This window comes from Taudactylus pleione, unplaced genomic scaffold (genome assembly GCF_031769625.1).
Source record: "Taudactylus pleione unplaced genomic scaffold, aTauple2 ptg000373l, whole genome shotgun sequence".
NCBI lineage: Eukaryota > Metazoa > Chordata > Amphibia > Anura > Myobatrachidae > Taudactylus > Taudactylus pleione.
Genome location: NW_028284774.1, coordinates 446,309 through 470,610, shown reverse-complemented (window position 1 = coordinate 470,610; position 24,302 = coordinate 446,309). Strand labels below are relative to the sequence as shown.

The following is a 24,302-nucleotide window of genomic DNA, read 5'->3' as shown; positions in this document are numbered from 1 at the left end:
GATTCAATTATCCGTGGTAATTTAACGCATGGCTAATTGATTGCCGTGGGCAATTCAATTAGCCCTACTTAACAGGGAGTTCTTTTTAAGTCTCATGACACCCGAAAATAAATCCCTGATAACTGTGCTGTTATTGGGTGATAACAACCAGTTAATGCACAAATCCATAAATTTACTCCCTAATCTTAAATCACTGTGTGAGTGACAAAAGTCATCACATATCTGCTGTGCAATTAACTGGAGTACAAACAGATTTAGAGAGTGGCTGCTCTGTGTTGGTAGGAAAATCATCATTTACAGTGAGTAGAACTTTATTGATTGGATATTTTTCATTTAGATTCTTCAAGACTCCAATTTCAAAAGGACTTCGATTAAACAAAGTGGAGAGGAATCTTTGCTAGAGCCATAATTTTTGATAAGCTCACAATTAGGAACAGTATCAGGAATGCTAAATTTTTCAGCTGCCTATTGCTGGGTACACACTATATAGATATATCTGCAGATGATGGTCGTTCATACACACTGAACGGCCACCATCTGCTTCTGCCGCTGTGAGTGTACGGGCGGTCAGACATATCTGTCCATCAGCTGTGCAGCACAGTCAATGCGATATGTCTGTGAATGACGTCATTCACAGACATATCGCAGGTACACATTGGACTACGGGCAGCAGATATATTGGACGATCAATTGAACGGCCAATATATCTGTCAGTGTGTACACAGCTTAATTCTTCCATCAGAGATGGTTGGTTGTGATGTCTCTGGCTGCTTTGTAATTTTCCTGTGGAATTATAAATGAGCTGTTGATGACTGATCGTGCATCCATAATATTGTAAACATTTTTATGACTGGAGCCCTTTTTTCACTTCTACAGTTATTTTGTCTACTTAGTTTGTTTCTGTTTTATGTATCCTCTGTATTCCCAACTAGCTCTGTGTTGCCATACAAATCAATGACAATAATAATAAAATGTATCAGGTGCATTTTCAGTCCCATAGTGAATAACAAGTACATCATCAGCCATTACTATCAACAAGGACAACAATAATAAAGGTAGAACTGACATGTGCATTTTCATTGTTTGAGCTGTCTTCTTGATTTTTAGGTCTTGCATTTATCTTCTAAAAGATAGTGGGTGGGATGCATCAACTGCAAAAATGTGTGGCTTACATGTTCTAGATTGTAAGATGTCTTAGTGTTTGTTTGTAATGTTTTAGGTGATGGAGAATTAGCAGCCATTGTATTACCTGATATTGCATTATTGTTTTGATTTACTGTGTAATAAAGTACATTTTCCATCACGGTATAATGATTTGTGGGAGGTTCGTGCTTTTCAGGTCTCATTGGTGCCTTTCTTTTTATGCTTCTGAAGAAGTAAATGAGAGTTTCATCTAGTGTGACTGTTTCCCCTTCATCACCGCTTGATAACATTTCACAACTACTTTATAAAAATTGGATGTCAAATGTAATTGTATTTTATGAAACATTGCTATCAAACTGCTTACAAATTGTGTAGAAGTGAAATATTTACGTCACTTACATTATTTTAATTCTAAATATAATGGATGATTAATGTGCAGCACTTCACTTCTTTACCACTGACACTAGCATTGCTTCTTTTGTAAAATTTATGTAGCTTAAGTTGTCTGAACACTTTTGCCCTTTCTTTGCCTATGCCAGAATTTGGTTTAATATTATGTAAATTTTAATTCTCATTTGCCCATCATTGAAAGTAAAGAAAGTAAATCTATATCCTCATCATCCTCGTCAGGGTAACACCTTTCAGTACTACTGAATCATGATCCCCATCCTCCAACTGCTGCAGCTAGCCACTGGCACGTAATTGTAATTTCAGATATACTACATTTTACCTGATATACTGTATTGTCCTCAAGGCACATAAAGAGGTCACTAAATAATGAGACTTGTTTTATGACTTGTAAAGGGGATAAGTTTCAAAGTTATTATTTAAACTCCCAGCCCCTGACTTGTTTTTGACTCATATCTATAAAAGCATTGCTTAGTTTAAGGTGAATTTGCCACTTTTATAGCCTACTATTCTATTTTTCTTTGAAATCATCATTCTCTATAATATACTGTAACTGACAATGAATAAACGAAAACTGGACATCATGGAATCCCAATGAAAAAGTGTTTAACTTCAGGGGGTGGAGAACATAGTGACTAAGCAAAACTTTTATTTTGGACAAGCCAATTTGTTGCATAAAATTCCACTGGCCCACCAAAATTAGATCATAACAATTCTTGGCTCAACATCTATATTGAGGTTAGATACCAGATGCAGAAAATGTTATGGTGCAGATAGTTCATAACAAAAAACTCTAAGAATAAGACTGTATTTATCAATACCATCAAAACTGGCGGTATCTTTCATTTTGTATTGATGCTTCTTGCAGCAATACATATTCAGGTACGGCAAGTATTCATCAATCCTTACCTGTCCGGTGATGTGCGGTAGTATCTCCCTGCTCTGCGGACTTCTTTTCTTGGATGCCTAACATTGCCAGCAAAGAGTTAATTTGAGATGCACATGTCTTGCAGATTACATAATTAAGTAACTCAGTAGTCTCCATTGTCTGACATAGGTAACTCCATTTCCAGATGTCATTGCCAAGATGTTGTTATGTGATTTGGCTGTGTATGGGGACAGCAATAATTGTCAGTAAATGGGAAAACACTAACATCATCTCTGATTTCTCTAACACTAACCCTTTGGTAAATGGCACAAACCTGTTTCCAGCAGTAGTGCCGGCAGATAGTCTCGTCATTGCATCATAAATAGAGCCCCAAATCTTTTAAAATTATGTTTACTTTCCATGGACCATAAAGATAGGAGACAACTATACTTTTTATTCTCTATTCTGTAATATTATGATGCATACACACCATAGGTCTTTACACATACAATTGTGTTATGACTGTGAGGTTGTATAAAGCACTTTGTGCAGTGACATCTTACAGATTTATTGCAAACCTTAAATTCATACTTACAGAGAAAATGGCCTCCTCGCTTGTTTATAACAGTATTTTCAGTTGCTACAAAATCCATTATTTATTTGCAAACAACTTAATGACTGCTCTGGCAGCTGTTTGTATGCAGTCTGTGATCTCATTTTAACACAAATGACACTTTCTGTTCCTCCCTGGCAATTGGAGACTCCTTACTGTCTGTCTAATTGATAAAAGACTGGTGAATTGTTCTTTAGCGTGGATGACGATCCTCTTGATCAGTTTACTTCCCACTCACCGAGGCCCCACTTCATGTCATCTCTCTTGCGCTGTTTAGTAATTAGGGATGTGTACTGACAGGTTTTAAACAGATCATTCGAAGATCAAAAGTGTCATTTACCAACTCTTTTGCATTTTTCTGCTTTAAGGATTTCAAAATGTTATCTTAAAAACCTACACAGCCTCATGAAATTACATTTGCTCGCTTCATCCTGATAGTACTAAACAAAAATAAAAAATAAAAGATCCAGCCTATTGTTCAGTGGCTTGACAATAAAAAAAAAATTACAAATGAAAGGATCTAATGTAAACACTGTATAAGAAGGCGTGATACGGAGTCGAATAATGGCTTGCAAACAAAACTGGTATACTTGTAATTTTATTTCACTTGTTTAAAAAGTGAGCTGTACAGGCTGGAAGACAAAATCCCCAAAGCCTCCGTAGACTAAATTTCCTTATTTCTCTTTGAACAGACTACACAGATTCCTTTGACTAATTGAGATCAATCCCAGCTGTAAATCGCTCGGCAACTGTACAACTTTAATTAAGCTACCATAGGGAGTTGTTTATCAATTAACACTTGTTACAAATTATTAGTAATTATAAGGACTTGGCATATATGTCACACAGAGAGATAAAGTTTATATTTTGCTCAACTTATGACTGGTGAATCAACTAGCACATTCGGACATAACCTGGAACATGTCTAAAATGTAAGAAGAAAGACAACTACAGTATAATAACAATCAGGGCTGTAACTAGGGGTGGTACTGCTGCCCAGGAAACAGGGCCCAGGTAGAGGCACCATCGCTACCCCATGGCACCAGCATTTGGCTTTCAGGGTATATGGAATGGCACCCTGTAGCTTTTAGAGCTGTCCAGAGCATCCTTAAGACTGTCTTGGCATTCATCCTGAAGCTTGCAGAACCGTTGGGAGTGTCTATAGGATGCATCCCCCTTAAAGTGACATCATGAGGTCACATGTTCGGAGGTGGACCTGGCACAGGATTTATTATAGAAAAAGAAACCAATTTATGAGCTCAAAAAGGATGAATTCCAATATGTAAATGTAAAGAGTACTTGTTTTAATAAATCATAATGTATCTAGACATTGATATATATCAATCCAGCCCAAGAACATCAAATCACAATAAAATTACATATAACAAATACATAAAGGACATATACGCATATGTAAGACTTTATAAAAAACAATGTAAATGTGATCACCAAATTAAAGACAATACAATTAATTATATTATACAATGGTAGACCTCTTGGTTAATGTTTAATATACCAATGGTTAATCCATTGGTATATTAAGCCACGCTATGGTCTGTGATAATTAAAATAATACATTAATAATAATACTATATTGATTGTTGCATTTTTATATTTATTCTTATTTTCTAATACAAAATAAAATTGTTGAGTTTTTTGGCGGGAAGAGAGGTGTTAATGTAGAATTTTACAAAGAACTGAGGATCACATAGGGTTGAGGTTAGCAAAAGGTAAAAAGGGGCAGACTAGATGGGCTAAGTGGTTCTTATCTGTCGTCAAATTCTATGTTTCCATGTTTCTATCCTTTCACAGACAAAGCGTAGGGAATGTGTAGAAAGAGCATATTCAGAAGGTGAGCAAGCTCACGCATTACACTGATGATTATGATGTGTAGTATGTGCATATGTTGCCGATGTGGTCATGTACATATTTTGAGATATGTACGGCTCTGCAATGTGCAGAAATACACTATTTATCAGTGCACTTTTGAGTAATTGACACCCTTTTTTGCTAACAAATATGCATTAGCCCCTTTAAATGCCCACATGCAGCCCAGTACTTACACGGTATATTTGCCGCCCATAGCAGACAGTATTATAGCTGAATTTTAGGTACACAAGCACCGATACATGCTATGGACACTGGGATAGACTTCATGGTATCAATTTAATTTTTATACTGCTTGCTACATGCCAAAATATATTGTGCGGGAATGTTGGATTCCAACAAGGCTGATACCTAAAGGCGCATAAAGCGTTTTCTGTCTGTCATTATTTTAGTGCTTTGTAACATTTGCGCTTGTATCTAGCTGGAAAATCACTGGAGCCTTAAAATAAGCGTTATTTCCTTACTGCTTAAATAATCTCAGCTTGAAAGAAGCGGACATAGAAAATGAGTGATCTGAGCAGTTTAATCGCACAGTGTGATATACTCTTAGTCGTTTACATTGTTTTCAATTGTGTAGCCTTCTCTCCCAGAGATTTTACTCACTGTCAGAATGCTGTTCACAGCGTTTTCCCAGCATCCTGCGCTGTAAGATCACTAATGTGACAGTTTGACATGTGAAACTGTTCATTTGCATACAAAATAACTGTGATTTTGGAACCTATTTATTAATGTATGTTCCTTGAAAATCATGTGGAACCAGCAATTCTGCATGACATAAGTATTACCGCTATGTATCAAAAGCTAAACGTAGAAGATATTAGATATTTCTTCTGCATTCAGCTAAGTAACAAAGGATACATGTCAGGACTGGGGGCTCTGGACATTCCGGGAGACTCCTAGATTCCTGCTCACAGATAGCTCGGAAAGATTGGAGTAGGGAAGAACGAATGTAACTCTTCCTCATACGTGTAAACGGTAAATGTTATGCAGCAGGACAGTACTGGGAGAAAGGTGCACTGGGAATAGACTCTGGGACTAGAACCAGATAGAGGCACAAACTGGGACCAGATTGAAACCGGACTGTAGCACAAACTAGAGCCGGAGTGGGACTGGACTGTAACACAAATTGGAACCAGAGTGGGACTGGACTGTAGCAAAACTGGAGCCGGACTGGGATCACCGCTAGAATAGATGAGTGAACCGTAGACAGTTAATGAGGGAGCTGGCTTAGCTGCCATTGGGGGATTAGCTGTCAGCTGACTGGGACCAACATGGCGGCACCTAGTTTCCAGAGCCAGTGGGAAATGCTGCCAGAGCTCAGGGCCCCTGAGACCACCACCTCACTGGGAGCCAGTCAACAGCACACTCTCTTGAGAGCCTCCAGACCGGGACTCAAGCCAGGACAGAGGCGCCGGCACCAAGGGAGAGGACGATTCCTAGCAATACCGCAGTCCCCATTGTTTTCCATGGGGAATGCAGCCTTGAGCAATTTACCAAGCTCCGGAAACTTGGCTTTGCTGGAGCATGGCCTGATAGCAAATATATTCTACAGATAGAAGTTTTGCTGGAGAGGAGGATCTTCATATTGTCTCTCTAGCAGCTGAACTATGGACGCATGCCCCATACAAACCTTCGATAAGCAAGTGGTGAGTGAGCTTTTATTGGAGGTGCGCTGATAAATAATCATGTTAATTAACCTTCTAAAGAGGGCAGATGGAAAAGTTGCTCATAACAACCAACCAGCTTATAGATATTTAATAGAATGTACTTGACAAATGACAGCTAGAAGCTAATTGGTTTCTATGGGTAACTTTCCCACTTGTTCTGTTTAGAAGATTTGAACCATCTCCCCCTAATATGTTATCACTGTGAATAGCAATAATAACGTGTTCATTTATATGGAAAATATGCTTTATGAATAAGCCCCTTAGGGATAGATGTGCTAAGCTTTGGAGAGATGAAGTGGAGAGAGATATAATACCAACCAGTTAGCTCTTAATTGCCATTTTATAGGCTGTGTTTGAAAAATGACAGGAGCTGATTGGTTGGTACATGATCTCTCTCCACTTTATCTCTCCTCAAGGCGTAGTACATCTCACGCAGACTCACTATGGGAAAAATACATCTACTCTATTCACTTACTACAGAGAAATATCTGCTGCAATATGCAAGTGTGCTGCTCTCACGGTCATTCTGCAGCAGGTGCAACAGATATTTGCAATTTGCAATTTGAAACAAAATTAGTTTCATGTTGTTGTTTTGTTTAAAAGCAGAAAGGTGATCATATTGGTGTGTACCCAGAATTAGTCTAGTTCTGTTGTTAATTTCTTGTAATCACAGTTTAAACAGAGATTGAGCCAGATATGGCAATGGACTAATACTGTACAGACTGAACATAAGAAATAGTAGTGATAAAATAAATTATTTCTACAAAGATATGCCCCCTAGTGGTCCTTTTATTGCAGCCTCCAGTGAGTAAATTGTATTACCTTGTATTCCTACAGAAGGAACATGTAAAATTAGAAATGTCATTTAAAAGATATTTTTATTTCACCTTAAGGGCAGAATCTTTCAAACCTTTAGTATATTTATAACTTTGAAAAAAACAGGTGAAAGTTTCTAATGTATTCAACTGTTAAAGATACCTATTGCTTTATGCAGTCCTGTCTGTGATAATTTTAATTGGCTTAATTGAGATGCACACGACTGATTAATGTTTCATTCTTTTATATTTTTTTCCTCCATCAAGTCAAGCAGTTTGACATTTCTTCAATTATGTTAGATCTTTCCAGACTTCAAAGGCACACTGTATTAGACAGCTACTGGAAACACTGGGAGAACTGATTACAGAGTAAAGACTGCTCATTATATTCTAAGAGCACAAAATTGGTTTGTGTAGCCTTTGAAAGTTAGAATTAAGAGCTGTTGAGCTAAACTTGAGCTATAGTAATTAACCCAATTTATATTAGTCCCCCCTTACCTAATTTGCATGAGATTGTTAATTTAGAGAGATCTGCTACAGCACAGCCACTAACAGGTCTATTAGAAAATGCATTTTGTGGATGTAAAGCTATTCAAAAAATGCACCTCTGGCATTAGAAATTATAGCTGGATTCAGTTGCAAGTTTTAGAATATGCTTAGAAAGCCAAACATTTTAAGTAATTACAGTAATGAGGGAAAATTGCATTCAAATAGTAGAATCGTGGTTTGTGGAGTGGATTTAAAAAATGAAGGCGAATACTGGAAAGTAAAACCTGTTGGGGGAAAGTAAGGAAGAAAGCAAGTAAGTATTTCAGTGTTCAGTACACAGAGTAAATGTAACATTAGTATATGGAGAACCTATTGTAGCGTTCAAAACTAATTGTAAAAATAAAACAGTAATTAAATTATTTGAAATGAAAAATAGTACTTAAAATTAACCAAAGTACTGGCTACATTTCATGGAAAGTGATACCATTGTTACTGTCTGTGCATATTCTGGTTCATGATCAATATGTATTAACAATATGTCAGCACTCACAAAGCAAGTATGTATCAATGCTACCGTGCAGGAAAACATATTTCCTTTATAAAATTAACTATACCTATACATGATATTGTCCAATTATAAGAAAGTAAATAATGCAATAATAATATTTTTACTTCAAATTTAATATTAAATGTCATATATTTTGATATTCAGATTATATTACATGTTTTGTTTTTAAAAACCTATTTGTTTGCAAAGATCCATATTATGTAGCTGTGCCTATCTATCCCTTATGAAAGTACCAAAACAGACTTCTCTAACTTATTTTTCATGCAGTTGGCAAACTAAATGCTCAATTGACCATCAAAGTCATGTTTTAAAGGTTAATATTTGAAGCAACCAGGTGCTACTGAATATTATACACTTCCTTATACTGTATGTACGTCGACTATAGGATTAACGACGGGGAGTAGAATTGGGAAAACCAAGATTATGGGGTATATTTACTAGCAGCAGCTTTCCAAAGGTGATGCTTGTCATCGGTTCTGGCCACAAACACTCCTGTCTTTAATGTTATTGCTATCTTAAATCCCATGGCCAGAACTGCTTCGAAACAGTCTCCTTTCAAAGCCGAAAAAATATATGAACCAGGAACTGCGCTATATCAATCACAACAATAATGTAGAAATTATGTAAATATAAAAATATTTATTCAACCTGTATCTGTATAAAAAAATTATTTTATGGCATAAAATAAATAAAGTATTAATATAAAAAACAGGATAGGTGTAATTCAGCCTATACAGACAATAATTATTATATAAAAACTGTAAGATTATTCCCAATGACATGTAGAGCGATCCAAAAATAAAAAAAAATAGAGAAAGAGTCCTCCATATATTAATTAGTATCAATATTCCAAATGTATTGCAGGGAAAGAAAAAAATCCATTGATACAAAGACACTTTAAATGTGAAACAATGTCTCCATCAGGGTGAAATATGCAGTAATTGACAATGTTCCATATGAGTAGCCACAGATAGATGGTATAATCAAGCTATTTGATCACTGCAGTGTATAATATAAAGACGTGGAAACTGTAAAAAAGTCAAATGCTTCTTGTCCGTACTGTGGACTATGATGAAAAAGTCACAAGCATTAATTATAGTGGATAGCTTACCACTTTTAGATTGTGTTGATTAGACAATCAGTGACCCGGCAATCCAACCCAGGTAACTAGCAGGGTTTAACACGGGCGTAGCACGTGAACCCCTGCTGTGAGAACAGCGCACTCCGGGTCACGATGACCTGGAGTGCGCTGCTAGCCGGCCGATTGGTCCGGCTTCAGTGGCGCTTGGAGATGACGTCATCTCCAAACGACCACTTTCACTCCGCAAAAGCCGGGTCTATGCAGACCCGACTGCGGTGTGAGCGGCGCTGACTCGGGAAAATTCCGGGTCTGATCCGGATAGGAACTTTGTTCCAACTCCGGGTCAGACCCGGAATTTGGGTGGAAAAGGGGTATTAGTAAATATACCATTATGACTCAACCCAATTACTTTTGTGTCTCAGTTTTTGCATTCTGAGGCCAGTTTAAGTTGCATGTATATTTTGTTACTTTCATGGTGGATCTCATGCTCTCTTGATAAAGGTTTGATTACATTAATTTCCAATTAAATACCCATTTTTTCATGGCTACTTCCAACAGGATAACGAACCTTGTAACAAAGCACATGTTATAGCAAGCTGGTTCCAAACATATGACAATTAGTTCAGTGTACTCCAATGGCGTCTATAGTCACCAGATCTCAATTCAAAATGGCCCCTTTGGTGAAGGAGGTAACTAGGTATTTGAAGGCCCCATAGCAAAAGCTTGTAAGGGCCCCTATATACCACCCAATGGTGAAAAATGTATATTACACATGTAACTTTGACAAGGAAGATGGGCTTCCCTCAGCCATGGACCCTGTAGCAGCTGCACCCCTAGCACCTATGATAGTTACACCCATGCCTTTGGTATGTGGTGGAATGGAAAATTTTAAGCATGAATGAGCAACCAACAGTTCTGCAGCCATAATCAACATGTACCTTCATATTTAAATCCCATTGTTGAATCCATTCACGCAGAATTCAGGCTGTATGGCTGTACCTAGCATTAGGAAGGTGCACCTAATAAAGTGGTTATTCAATATATATTGATCATTTCTCAAGAAAAGGAATTTTTTACTTGGATTGAAGTAAGTAGGCCCCACACTAAATCTTGGTTTGGTTCCCATTGGGTCTTTAGCCATCTTTTGTTGCCAACCCCAATCCAAGTTGCACTGCAGAAACTGTTTTCTTTTTTTCATTCTCTTCTTAACTTTAGTAAGTTTTATTACTCTACTTTGAATATTTACAATTAGCAGTTTCACAGATTTGTACAGAGCGCTGCAAATGGTTTAATATGTCACCTTTTTCTAAGTTAAACAATGGTGACAATGGTTTCATTGTCACCTTTTTATTTTATTTAAACAACTGTGTCAATGATAGTAATTGTCGCCTTCCCTAGTTCAAACAATTAGGTCAAGGGTCCTGTGGATGATCTTTAAATTATAATTTAATTGCTATGTATATTACTTTTATATGTTTCTGGGAAGTCTAGGTGGGGGTGTGAGTTTAAGTTAGGTGGGGTGCAAAAGGTGGCAAATATAATATTAGTGGAATAAATCATTGTGCAGATTTAGCAAGCAGTAAATGTCTAATAGCCTCCTGTTATAAAATATAAAGCAAAGTATTTAAAAGTGTCATCAAATTAATTATTCAATAATAGATTTCTTACAGTAAAAACATATATTGAATTTGGTTATTAATTAATGTATCATATAAAATATATTAATCAGACTTTCCTGCAAACTTTCCTACACAGAAATCAGAGCAGACCCACATTTGTAACTGTGACCTACCAATTGCTGGCATCCAATCTATTAAAATCTCACACCAACCACTGACTCAAAAGGGCCGTATTCAATTAGGTGCGAAAAGCCGTTTTTGACGATGACATCATTTCGCCAGCGGAAACTTATCCCCGTATTCAATTGTGGAGACTTTTCGCCGGTGCGGAAAGTCAGTGCACTGAACCCGGCGAAAACGTTTCACCTATGTTTTTGGGAATGCAGGTGCTTGCGGAAGGTGGTTTTTTAAAGTTTTTTAAAACTTCACATTAGTAACTTTTAAAGATGCTAGCACCCATTTTCAAGTACCCCAAATTTGCTGGGTCTAGTTATGTTGTTGAAAAAATATTGCTTAATGCCATTCTTCACCACTTATGCAAAGACACTAATAGCAAGCAATTGAGAGAACTAAAGTACCTAGAATAGCTTTATTAGGGGTACTAGGACTCACCTATAGTGATGTGTTATAGACATGAGGTTCTTTTCCACGAAGCCCATTATCGAAAGTTCCAAAAACAAATATAACAAAAGAGGAAATAATTGCTGATTTTCGGTAATAGATTTATGTTACATAGGAAACCTGAGTCCCGATTACAGATGCATTCCTCAAGAGACCACTGCATTCTTTACAGTTTAATGCTTGTTTATTCCTGTGTGTGATTGTAACTATCACCTCTGACCTCTGGCCTATTTGAACATCTGCTGGATTTAGTGTACAGGTTAGATTCATTCTGCAATTGATTGTTTCAACTTTCTGATTCTAAACATAATAGACTGATTAATATTTTTATATTTCGCACTACCTGGTAGCCACAGTTAGTGGCTTGCAGAATTTATGGATTGCTCTCTACAGCCATGGCCAAAAGTTTTGAGAATGACACAAGTATTGTTTTTCACAAAGTTTGCTGCTTCAGTGTTTTTAGACTTTTTTGTCAGATGTTACTATGGTATACTGAAGTAAAATTACAAGCATTTCATAAGTGTCAAAGGCTTTTATTGACAATTACATTAAGGTTTTCAAAGGGTCAATATTTGCAGTGTTGACCTTCTTTTTCAAGGCCTCTGCAATTTGCCCTGGCATGCTGTCAATCAACTTCTGGGCAACATACTGACTGATGGCCACCCAGTCTTGCCTAACCAATGCTTGGAGTTTGTCAGAATTTGTGGGGTTTTGTTTGTCCACCCACCTCTTGAGGATTGACCACAAGTTCTCAATGGGATTAAGGTCTGGGGAGTTTTCTGGCCATGGAACCAAAATTTCAATATTTTGTTCCCCGAGCCACTTGGTTATCACTTTTGCCTCATGGCAAGGTGCTCCATCATGCTGGAAAAGGTATTGTTCATCATCAAACTGTTCTTGGATGGTTGGGAGAAATTGCTATTGGAGGATGTTTAGGTACCATTCTTTATTCATGGCTGTGTTCTTAGGCAAATTTGTGAGTGAGCCCACTCCCTTGGCTGAGAAGCAACCCCACACATGAATGGTCTCAGGATGTTTTACTGTTGGCATGACACAGGACTGATGGTAGTGCTCACCTTTCCTTCTCCGGACAAGCGTTTTTCCAGATGGCCCAAACAATCTGAAAGAGGATTTATCAAAGAAAATAACTTTACCCCAGTCCTCAGCAGTCAAATCCCTGTACCTTTTGCAGAATATCAGTCTGTCCCTGAAATTTTTCCTGGAGAGAAGTGGCATCTCTGCTGCCCTTCTTGACACCAGGCCATCCTCCAAAAGTCTTCATCCAGTATGATTGCACGGCTGTTATACTGCTGGATACTAGAGAGACATTCTCTCACCAGTTTAGTGCTTAGTCACTGGGCCGTGGCTTAACAAGCGCGGCTGTCTACAGCTGAACCGAAGACTTATGGGTCATGAAAGCTGACATAAGGTTACCATCCAGCTGGCAGGAGTAGCGGTCCCACTGCACTGCCAGAGTGCTTATCTATTACAGCATACAGACCCGTCAACTCACGGTTGGTGATTATAAATGTTATGTCATCAGTGTTTTTGCAGTCTTATGGACATCTTTTAATTTTTCATTGTGCTTATATTTAACACATTGTTGCTATCTAAGATTGACTACCTCCAGTTGGATGTTACAAATAGTGTACTTCTGTTGCAATTGCTACTAATACCTATGTATGTGTTACATTTTACATAATTAGCCTTGTGAGTTATACAACTTTTGTGTTTTACCCGCTATAACATTTTCTATGTACTAGATATTTATACTATTTTAGTGTGTGTATTAAATACTATATATTTTTTACTTCACTTAACTGTGTCTGTGTCTGCAGCACTTTTCCACCTTTTTTCTATTTTACATTTTGTTGTTGGGAAGTGTTGCAACACTCCCAGGTGGTGAGCAGCAGCTTATACTCTATTGACTGGCTAGTGCTTTTTTGGCGACTGGTAAAGTCTTGTTGTTATGGAACCACCACCAGCCTGCATCAGCCCGAAACAACTGGATCCATGACTCATCAGACAACGCATTATGTTGCCAGTCCTCCAGGGTCCAATTAGTGGTGTCAGGAGCCCAGGCGAGGTGTTGTGTTTGATGTCAGAGTATTAACAGGGGCACTCTGGTGGGTCATCTGCTCCCATATCCCATGGAAGCTAAAGAATGCTTCCATGGTAAAGGTACCAATGACCTGCTGGATTTACATCTGGTACCTTCTGTATTGAATGTGGATGTGATTTGAGCTAGTGTCACTTGTCTGTTACCATGGACAATTTCCTGTGGTTGGCCACTGTGCTTTTCATGGTGGGTGGCAATGCCTTCCATGAGGTATTCCTGGTACACACGTAACACTGAAGATCGAGAACATGAAATGTCCCATCCATCGGGCACCCGTTTTCATGCCCCATTCAAACTCCGATAATTCACGTTGCCTTGCCATGAGCAGCCTAGCAGGTATTCAAACTGACTCAGAAGATGTCAGATTACAATTGATGCAGAGAAAAGAAGACAAATCATATGTACCAGAGCAAATTATGGTCTCAAATAGTCTCTTAAAAAAACATTTAATGTAGATAAAGGTAAAAAACACAGTTGCATAAGCACATACAGTAGAAAAGGAGGAAGCAATAAAGGATCCATTTATAAGTGATAAAAACACTGCTGTTGTTTAAAAATAGTTGATGGGTTAGTTAATGACCAGTTCATAGGCACCACAAGTAATGAAGATATAGCATACAGAGTAATTCAGATCAAAAGTATAATGCCCATTGGAGAATAGTTCCAATTTGTAAAGTCAAAGGAGTATAAAATATGCCCATATTGACAAGGTACAAGACAGCCCATGCACAGGATGATTTGTAGGTAAAACAATTACCTTGTTGGGACAGTAGCTCTTAGAATCCATGTACCAGAGATAGCTCGACTCGGTGTCTGACACTAGAGAGGAGCATGTGCCGGCTATTTGTGGATGTGAGGCAGGCGGTGACGCTTCATCAGAGAAGTGGTCTCTAGTCTTTGTGTGGTCAGCTCTGGGAAAGCAATGTGTGGCAGCAACTTGTGGAGTTTCCATCCTCACAGAGAAGTTATTCACTGTGATTATGGAAGCTCATGAATGTTGATGTGGTGAAAAGGTGCCTCTCTGTCTACATAATTCAGGCATGGCTGCCAGAGCTCTGATTATCCAGGGAGGTCTACAATATGATAATCAGTACACGTGCTCAACATGTTTCTGTGTCGCAGCCTTTCTTCAGGAGCTCTTGGTGAAGTATTACTACAAAAATGCTAATGATTCAATTTTGTCTTCTGGTTAGTGGGTAATATACAGTATGTATGATTGTATTGTGATAATTCCTCTGTCCTTGTTCTGCTACACAATCATTATCACTGTTTGTAATTCTTATTGTGTACCCTCCTTGAATACAGTATATACTTTTGTTTTTTCTATTAATAATAATGTTAACTAAACAACGTGATAAAAAGAATGACCCAAAACATGGGTCAGAAGTAATCAACTAAAGTGTAAACAATAAATTTGATGCAGATGCTATTCTGTTACTTTGAGCAATTGCTGAAGGACTCCTTCTAGCTTAGAATTAAAAGAGTAGGAAAATATTAGTTATTAAGAAATTACCCAAACAAGTTTTATACAGAGAAGTAACTATGGGTGGGCATAACCTGTACCACCTGTGTTTGGCATGCAGGGTGCTCGCAACTAGAAAAAGATCACCTGGAGCATCCATAGGATGCTCAATTTCTCTGTGGTCCTAGCAGCAAGCTGCCACAAGGCCATCCAGAGCATCCTCAGGCATCTCAGGGTGCTCAGCTACTCCTTGGCTCTAGTGGCCCTGCCCCACATTGTGACATCACTCACAGTCTCAACCAATAGAACAAATATGTTAAAAGTCATGATTTCATGGGATAAAAAGGCATAATTTGCCTCCACAGCTAAAGTTTTGCTTTGCCACTTCTTCATACTGTGGTGATGGAACTACTGCTTCCTCCAAAAAATGGCTACATCTAGATGGATGCACAACTGAAAGTGAGGTTAAAGAAGGCAAAGCCTCCCTAATGCTGCTCTCTGCCACAACCTCATGCCTAAATCAGACTCAGTTCAGCTCCAAACATCAAAAAAATGAGCTGGCAGGACAGCCATAGATGCTTTTTATTCTGCAAATCCAATAAGAAAATTTCTCTGTGGAAGCCAAAATTCCCCATCAAATCAAACCAAATACCAGGATTCACAATTTAAAAATTTGGGGTAAAATGATTTTGTATATGTGTGTGTGTGTTTGTGCTCTATTGTGTATACATACAGATATACTGTACTTATAGTGTGTGTATATATATATATATATATATATATATATATATATATATATATATGCAGTCAGGTGCATAAATATTGGGACATTGACAGAATTTTCATATTTTGGCCTTTATTCACCACCACAATGGCTTTGAAATGAAACAAACAAGATGTGCTTTAACTGCAGACTTTCAGATTTAATCTGAGGGTAATTACGTCCAAATCAGGTGAACGGTGTAGGAATTACAATGGTTTCTATATGTGCCTCCCACTTTTTGAGGGGCCAAAAGTAATGGGATCATCAACTCAAAAGCTATTTCATGGACAGGTGTGGGCTATTCCCTCGTTATTTTATTATCAATTAAGCAGGTAAAAGGTCTGGACTTGATTCTAGGTGTGACATTTGCATTTGGAATCAGTTGCTGTTGACTCTCAATATGAGATCCAAAGAGCTGTCACTATCAATGAAGCAAGCCATCATTAGGCTGAAAAATCAAAACAAACCCATCAGAGAGATAGCAAAAACATTAGGTGTGGCCAAATCAACTGTTTGGAACATTTTTATAAAGAAAGAATGCATCAGAGAGCTCAGCAACACCAAAAGACCCAGAAGACCATGGAAAACAACTGTGGTGGATGACAGAAGAATTATTTCCCTGGTGAAGAAAAACCCCTTCACAACAGTTGGCCAAATCAAGAACACTCTCCAGGAGGTAGGTGTATATGTGTCAAAGTCAACAATCAAGAGAAGACTTCACAAGAGTGAATATAGAGGGTTCATCACAAGATGTAAACCATTGGTGAGCCTCAAAAACAGGAAGACCAGATTAGAGTTTGCTAAACAACATCTAAAAAAGCCATTACAGTTCTGGAACAACATCCTATTGATAGATGAGACAAAGATCAACTTGAACCAGAGTGATGGGAAGAGAAGAGTATGGAGAAGGAAAGGAACTGCTCATGATCCAAAACATACCACCTCATAAGTGAAGCATGGTGTTGGTAGTGTCATGTCGTGGGCATGTATGGCTGCCAATGGAACTGGTTCCCTTGTATTTATTGATGATGTGACTGCTGACAAAAGCAGCAAAATGAATTCTGAAGTGTTTCGGGCAATATTATATGCTCATATTCAGTCAAATGCTTCAGAACTCATTGGACGGCGCTTCACAGTGCAGATGGACAATGACCCGAAGCATACTGCAAAAGCAACCAAAGAGTTTTTTAAGGCTAAAAAGTGGAATGTTATGCAATGGCCAAGTCAATCCCCTGACCTGAATCCGACTGAGCATGTATTTCACTTGATGAAGACAAAACTGAAGGGAAAATGCCCCAAGAACAAGCAGGAACTGAAGACATTTGCAGTAGAGGCCTGGCAGAGCATCACCAGGGATGAAACCCAGCGTCTGGTGATGTCTATGCGTACCAGACTTCAGACTGTAATTGCCTGCAAAGGATTTGCAACAAAGTATTAAAAAGTGAAAGTTAGATTTAGGATTGTTTAGTTTGTCCCATTACTTTGGTCCCCTTAAAAAGTGGGAGGCACATATAGAAACCGTTGTAATTCCTACACCATTCACCTGATTTGGATGTAATTACTCTCAAATTAAATCTGAAAGTCTGCAGTTAAAGCACATCTTGTTTGTTTCATTTCAAAGCCATTGTGGTGGTGAATAGAGGCCAAAATATGAAAATTCAGTCAATGTACCAATATTTATGCACCTGACTGTATGTATATAATATATATATATATATATACTGTTATACTGTGGGCAGCACAGACGGTGTAATGGTTAGCGTTACTGCTTCACAGCACTGAGGTCGTTGGTTCGATACCCACTACGGCCCTAACTGTGTGGAGTTTGTATATTCTCCCTGTGCTTGCGTGGGTTTCGTCCGGGTACTCCGGTTTCCTCCCACACTCCAAAAATATACTGGTAGGTTAATTGGCTCCTAGCAAAATTACCCCTAGTGTGTATATATGTGTGTGTGTGTGTGATACGGAATATAGAGTGTAAGCTCCACTGGGGCAGGGACTGATGTGAATGGCCAAATATTCTCTGTAAAGTGCTGCGGAATATGTGTGCGCTATATAAATAACTGGTAATAAATAAATAAATAAATACTGTGTGTATATATTTATATATATATATATATAGGTGAAATGTAAATTGACAATTGAGCGACCAGTTTGCTGTTAAGAAACAAACGTGACTGCAGTGCAACAAACTACTGATACATAGAAATTACGTGTATACAACAGAGTACCACTTATTCTTGCCTCAGCGTAATAAAGGATTAGATGAGGTTTTAAACAAAAACCAATACTTATTCAAAATAACAGTGCAATCCTTATTAGGCAGGTATTGAAGGCCAAAAAGTGCTAGTGCAATAAATAACAGTGTAAAGAATATATATATAAAAAAACAATTTATTGTGAACAATTATAGGATTTCCAACCAAGAGGCTAATAAAATCCCTTAAATTACATAATAATGAAAAAAGAAATAAAAAAGACAGTAAAAAAATATATAATTTTTTTTAAAATTAGCAGCTTATCTGAATGAGAAAGAGAAGTAGTAGTCCAAAGTGCATGAAGTAGCAGCAGACACTCCCAACGCGTTTCGTCTATGACTTCATCAAGGGGATGGTGTGTGAGTGTAAAGGTTTGCTTTTTATAGCCCACTAAGGGTTCAAAAGGTCAGGAATCCGCGTCACATCCTGTGTGATCCATGACCCTCATATATACTAAATATCTTGTTAGTATCAGTTCATCAGTTCCTGATAAGCATATTCCAGTAGTATTTTAATCAATTCATAAATAACGGGATGTTGTTCAGTGTTCTAACATTGCGGCAAATCTTTGCCCTTACTAACAGTACTTCCACCCTCACTCTGGCGTGACACCTCAATGGTGAAAGACCCTGTCCGTCTAGGTTGCGTGGCGTCCTTGTGTTCACGTCCTCTCCGTTTGGTGTGCACGTGTCCCATGATGATGCACGTCTCCTCCGCGTCACCGCCTGTCTCCTCCTAGACTCCCGATCATGGCCACTCGTGTCCCGGGCCAGGCATCACTTCCGCCCTGACTGTGCATGTGACTATGCATGTGACCGCGATGTTCTTCTACCAGTACATCATTTCCGCCCTTCTGTTGTACATGGTGGGGATAACTTCCGCCCATCTTTATGAAATAAAAAGGGAAAGTCTCCGGTTTCTTCTAAAATAGAGAATTAATATTAGAGTTGGTATCAAAAGTATAAGGTTATGAATGGTAGTATATTCAGTGGCACATTTTGATTGTTTTAACAGAAATATAATCCCATTGGAGATCCACTATAGGACATAGATGAAATAAATGAGAATGAAATAAATTATATATAGAGAAACAACTTGCATATTAGTGCATATTATGATATAGTGTAATGTGAAATGAGAGGGTATTTATGCATATTAGGGGTTGGGTCCATTGCAATAAGTTCATATGTGATAAATAGAGATATAGTTCGTATAATGTTCTGAATAAAATCCATAGTTCATAATAAATATGTCCATAAGTTCAGAATGAAATCTTCGATAATGTTACTAGTTTTCTTATTCTTGGGTTCTTCTTTTTCTTGACATGTAGAACCAGTGCAGGATCAATACAACACCTGGAATTCTTAAGATGTCACCAATCTTAGTACTAATCAGGCCCAAAAATACTAAGCTCCCAGTCCCATAATAGGAGCTTGTATAGATTGGTATAGTTGTATATGTATCTCCAAGAGATGCAGGTACATTCAAATTCCCCTTTTTAGGCCATGTCACCTTGTATTCATTGCAGATTCAATGTATATTTGCAGCACCAGGTATTCCTAAGAGGTTACCCTTCTTAGTACTGACCTGGCCCAATCATGCTTTGCTTCCAAGATCAGATGAGATTGGGCTCATACATGATGCTATGACAGCAAATATAATCTGCAAAAGAAGTGGAGGGGGGGTGAATACTGCCAAATTATTTCTACTATACCTGATCTTCCCAATGAGTTCACCCCTAGAGGTACTGGTCAGGCCCATCCCTCCAATGGGGAGGTATAATAGTAGATGGGAATTGAATGTATCATAAAAAGGGAGCAATTTTCAAGGATCTTTTAGTTTTACCAACATATTTCAGTCTGCAGGTACATTCTAACAGATATATTACTGATGTCGAATTACAGTTCATAAAATTCTTTATAGTGTATTCCTTAGATCCATCTGAATTCATGAAGGTTTTTCTTTTTGGATGGAGGTATTTGCAAATATTGCAACGGCCACACTTGTAGCTACCCTTACATTGCAAAGTGTCCATATCCCTTAGCATACTTGGCGCTAATAAATCTTTCAAATTCCTTTATTTTTCTAAAAACAATTTGAGGTCTGGGATGTAAAATCTTGTTAAGAATAGGGTCCATCAGAAGGATATTCCAATTTTTTTGGAGGGATTTCTTGATTTGTTTCTCATGACCACTATAAGTAGTTATAAATGGTACCGCATCATTTCTCTGTGGTTGCTCAGTTCTATATTGGAGTAACTTGCTTCTTTCTAATTGTCGAGTCTTCTGCATTGCTGTCATAATTGTTGACTCAGGATATTCTTTCTCTCTAAACCTGTTAGCATATACTTCCAGTTGTTCATTACAGCTTGTAATTTCACTACAGTTGCGTTTGATCCTGTAGAACTGGGAGTACGGGATGTTTCTCTTCCATTTATCTAGGTGACAACTTTTAAAATGCAGGTAACTGTTAGCATCCACTCCTTTAATGAAATTCTTAGTACAAATCTTATCCTCTGTGGCGGTTAAAACCAAATCTAAAAACTCAATACTTGTGTTATTAAAATTCGATGTAAATTTAAGATTCATATTGTTATTTAAGATATGTGATAAAAAATAGTTAAAATTTCCTTCTGATCCTTCCCAGATGATTAAAATATCGTCGATATACCTCTTGTAAAAGATAATGTTGTCTTCAAAAGGGTTATTATTATACACATAATTTTTCTCCCAACATCCCATGAACAAATTCGCAAAGCTTGGGGCAAAAGTAGTCCCCATCACCGTTCCACATGTCTGGCGATAAAATTGGTTTAAAAATGTAAAATAATTATGAGTGAGAATAAAAGACATAAGATCACATAAAAATTCCTTATGGGGAACTTCAATTTCTTCATCCAACTCTAAAAATGTCCTTGCTGCGTTGATACCTTTGGAATGCTCGATGCACGTATACAAATATTGGACATCAATAGTTATCCAATTGTAGGTCTGTCTCCATTCAAAGCCTTCCATGTATTGTAGGACACTTGTAGTGTCTTTCAAATAAGATTCCAATTTTGTAACATATTTCTGGAGAAAGATATCAACGTATTTAGAGAGATTGGAGGTAAGTGATTCAATTCCCGCTATAATGGGCCTCCCAGGAGGTTCCATCATGCATTTGTGGATCTTAGGTAGGAAATAAAAAATCGGGGTTATGGGGTTTGATTTCATTAAAAATTGAAATTCTTCCTTTGTTATAATATTCCTTTGTAAACCATACAGTAGAATAGTTCTCAATTCTTCTGTGTATTCTTCTGTTGGATCTTTTTCTAATTTTTCATAGGAATTTGCATCATCAAGGAGTCTACATGCTTATTTGAGGTAGTATGTACGGTCCATGATAACCAAACCCCCCCCTTTATCAGCTGGTTTTAGAACTATTTCCTGATTTTCTCTCAGGTTCTTCAGGGCTTCTTTTTCTTTGTTACTGAGGTTCTGTTTCTTAATAGTTGGATACTTTGCCTCATTACTGCAAAGATCTTTTTTCACCATTTCATAAAAAATATTTAAATAGTTCCCTTTTGATATTAATGGGTAGTAAACAGATTTAGAAATTGGAGCACTATAGTTCTTAAGAGGTGCTGATTCCTTCCTTAAAAAGTGTCGTTTTAATGTGAGATTCCTCACAAATTTATTTAAATCAATGAATGTGTCGAATTTGTTCATGTTTCTCGTCGGTGCAAAATTCAATCCTCTGCTTAGTAGTGTTATCTCAGAATTGTTTAGTGTATGCCGGGATATATTAAAGATGCCTTTAGTTTTGGGATCTATTGAAGGTTTCTCCTTTTTAGGTTTCTTCCTCCTCCTGCCCCCCCGTTTTCCTCTTCTTCTCTGTACCTTCTTTTCAGGGGGGAGGCTGTTCTTGTAGTTTCTCTGAGCAATGTATTCCTGTTGCTTGTGTAATTTTGGGCTGGTGATATACGTGCATCGAGCATTCCAAAGGTATCAATGCAGCAAGGACATTTTTAGAGATGGATGAGGAAATTGAAGTTCCCCATAAGGAATTTTTATGTGATCTTATGTCTTTTATTCTCACTCATAATTATTTTAAATTTTTAAACCAATTTTATCGCCAGACATGTGGAACGGCGATGGGGACTACTTTTGCCCCAAGCTTTGCGAATTTGTTTATGAGATGTTGGGAGAAAAATTATGTGTATAATAATAACCCTTTTAAAGACAACATTATCTTTTACAAGAGGTATATCGACGATATGTTAATCATCTGGGAAGGATCAGAAGGAAATTTTAACTATTTTTTATCACATATCTTAAATAACAATATGAATCTTAAATTTACATCGAATTTTAATAACACAAGTATTGAGTTTTTAGATTTGGTTTTAACCGCCACAGAGGATAAGATTTGTACTAAGAATTTCATTAAAGGAGTGGATGCTAACAGTTACCTGCATGTTAAAAGTTGTCACCTAGATAAATGGAAGAGAAACATCCCGTACTCCCAGTTCTACAGGATCAAACGCAACTGTAGTGAAGTTACAAGCTGTAATGAACAACTGGAAGTATATGCTAACAGGTTTAGAGAGAAAGAATATCCTGAGTCAACAATTATGACAGCAATGCAGAAGACTCGACAATTAGAAAGAAGCAAGTTACTCCAATATAGAACTGAGCAACCACAGAGAAATGATGCGGTACTATTTATAACTACTTATAGTGGTCATGAGAAACAAATCAAGAAATCCCTCCAAAAAAATTGGAATATCCTTCTGATGGACCCTATTCTTAACAAGATTTTACCTCCCAGACCTCAAATTGTTTTTAGAAAATCAAGGAATTTGAAAGATTTATTAGCGCCAAGTATGCTAAGGGATAAGGACAAAACAACTAAGAATACTTTGCAATGTAAGGGTAGCTACAAGTGTGGCCGTTGCAATATTTGCAAATACCTCCATCCAAAAAGAAAAACCTTCATGAATTCAAATGGATCTAAGGAATACACTATAAAGAATTTTATGAACTGCAATTCGACATCAGTAATATATCTGTTAGAATGTACCTGCAGACTGAAATATGTTGGTAAAACTAAAAGACCCTTGAAAATGAGGATTCAGGAGCACATCCGAAACATTAAGAATCAAGTAGAGGGACATGCTGTCTCCAAACATTTTATAACAGAACATAACTCTAATGCTGAGGAGATTACTTTTAAAGCCATTGAACATGTGACTTTAGGAGAGAGAGGAGGGGATTTGGGCAATCTATTATCAAGAAGAGAGATGTTCTGGCTGTTTGAATTGGACACACTGGCTACCAAAAGGCTTCAATGAATACTACGAAATTGCTCCCTTTTTATGATACATTCAATTCCCATCTACTATTATACCTCCCCATTGGAGGGATGGGCCTGACCAGTACCTCTAGGGGTGAACTCATTGGGAAGATCAGGTATAGTAGAAATAATTTGGCAGTATTCACTTTTCTTCTTTTGCAGATTATATTTGCTGTCATAGCATCATGTATGAGCCCAATCTCGTCTGATCTTGGAAGCAAAGCATGATTGGGCCAGGTCAGTACTAAGAAGGGTAACCTCTTAGGAATACCTGGTGCTGCAAATATACGTTGAATCTGCAATGAATACAAGGTGACATGGCCTAAAAAAGGGAATTTGAATGTACCTGCATCTCTTGGAGATACATATACAACTATACCAATCTATACAAGCTCCAATTATGGGACTGGGAGCTTAGTATTATTGGGCCTGATTAGTACTAAGATTGGTGACATCTTAAGAATTCCAGGTGTTGTATTGATCCTGCACTGGTTCTACATGTCAAGAAAAAGAAGAACCCAAGAATAAGAAAACTAGTAACATTATCGAAGATTTCATTCTGAACTTATGGACATATTTATTAT

At 37.6% G+C, this 24,302-nt stretch overlaps 2 pseudogenes; one reads left to right on the top strand and one right to left on the bottom strand.

The window, feature by feature from the left end:
• Window positions 1-19,919: 19,919 nt before the first annotated feature.
• On the bottom strand, window positions 19,920-20,038 carry LOC148508209 (5S ribosomal RNA; annotated as a pseudogene).
• A 3,847-nt stretch (window positions 20,039-23,885) lies between these two features.
• On the top strand, window positions 23,886-24,004 carry LOC148508208 (5S ribosomal RNA; annotated as a pseudogene).
• Window positions 24,005-24,302: the final 298 nt, after the last annotated feature.